A 1,800-nucleotide genomic window follows, 5' to 3' on the forward strand; every position below is an offset into this window, starting at 1 on the left:
CTCTCACTACCCTCTCTCAGTCCACCCCTCTCTCTGACGCATCTTTATCTGTACCCTTCTCTCTCTGTCCCCCTCACTGTGCCCCCTCTGACCCCCTTGGTCCCCTACCTCTTTGGCCTCTTCTCTCTCACCACCCACTCTCTGCCCCTTCTCTATTCCCCTCTCGCTGTTGCCCTTCTCTCTCTGTCCTACTCTCTAGCACCCCTCTCTCTCTGTCCCCCTCTCTCTACCCCATCTCTCTCTCTCACTCCCCTCTCTCTGTCCCCCTCTCTCTATCCCCATCTTTCTGTCGCCCCCTCTCTCAGTCCCCCTCTCTCTGTTCCCCTCTCTCTGAACCCCTCCCTGTCCACCCCTCTCTGCTGCCCTCTCTCTCTGTCCCACCTCTCTCTCCCTCTCTCTGTACCCCTCTCTCTCTGTTCTCCTCTCGCAGTCGCGCTTTTCTCCCTGCCCCCGCTCTCTGTCACCTCTCTCTCGGTCCCATTCACTGTCCCTCCTCTGTTCCACCTTCTCTGTCTCCCTCTCCCTGTCCCCTGTCTCTCTCTCCCCCTCTCCCTGTCCACCCTCTCTCTGTGTTCTCCTCTAACTGTCGCCCTTCTCTCTCCGTCCCCCTCTCGCTGTCCCCTCTCTCTCTGTCCCCTCTCTGTCCCCTCTCTCTCTGTCACCTCTCTCTATGTCCCCTTCTCTCTGTCCCCCACTCCCTATCCACCTCTCTCTGCCCCTTCTCTCTTCACCTATCTGTCACCCCTCTCTCTGCCCTCCCCTCTCTCTGTCCCTGCTCTCTCTTTGTCCCCGCTCTTACTGTCTCACACCCTATACCCCCTCTCTCTGTTCCCCTCTCGCAGTTGCGCTTTTCTCTCTGTCCCCCCTCTCTATCACCTCTCTCTCGGTTCCCCTCACTGTCCCTCCTCTGTCCCACCCTCTCTGTCTCCCTCTCCCTGTCCCCTGTCTCTCTCTCCCCCTCTCCCTGTACCCCCTCTCTCTGTGTTCTCCTCTCACTGTCGCCCTTCTCTCTCTGTCCCCCTCTCGCTGTCCCCTCTCTCGCTGTCCCCTCTCTCTCTGTCCCCTCTCTCTCTGTCCCCTAACTCTCTGTCCCCCTCTCTCTGTCCTCCCCGCTCTCTGTCCCTGCTCGCTCTTTGTCCCCGCTCTTACTGTCTCACACCCTGTACCCCCTCTCTCTGTGCCCCACTCTCTGTCCTGCCTATCTGTCCCCTCTCTCTGTCCCGCATCTCTCTGTCCCACCTCTCAGTTCCCCTCTCTGTCCTCTTTCTCTGTAACCCCCTGTCTGCCCCACTCTCTCTGTCCCCCTGTTACCCTCTCTCTGCCCCCTCTCTCTCTGTTCCCCCTCTCTGCTCCCTCTCTCTGTCTCCCTCTGTCTGACCCCTCTCTCTGGCCCCTCTGTCTGTTCCCCCTGTCTGTTCCCCTCCCTGTGTACCCTCTCTGTCCCTGCTCTCCCCCCTCTCTCTGTGCCCCCTCTCTGTGCCCCCCTCTCTCTGTGCCCCCTCTCTCTGTCTCCCCTCTCACTGTCCCCCCTCTCTGTCCCCCCTGTCCGCCCCGCTCCCCTTGCCCCCACCTCTCTGTCCCCCTCACTTTCTGGCCCGCTATCTGTCCCACCCTCTCTCTGTCCCTGCTCTCTATACCTCCCTCTCTGTCCACCCCTCTCTCCGTCCCGACTTCTCGTTGTCCGCCCCGTCCCTCCTACTCTCTCTCTGTCTCGCCCTCTCTCTGCCCCCTCTCTCTGTCCCACCTGCCTCGGTCGTCCCCTCTCTCTAACCCATCTCACTCTGACCCCAATCTCTCTGT

The sequence above is a fragment of the Hemiscyllium ocellatum genome, unplaced genomic scaffold (genome assembly GCF_020745735.1).
Source record: "Hemiscyllium ocellatum isolate sHemOce1 unplaced genomic scaffold, sHemOce1.pat.X.cur. scaffold_93_pat_ctg1, whole genome shotgun sequence".
NCBI lineage: Eukaryota > Metazoa > Chordata > Chondrichthyes > Orectolobiformes > Hemiscylliidae > Hemiscyllium > Hemiscyllium ocellatum.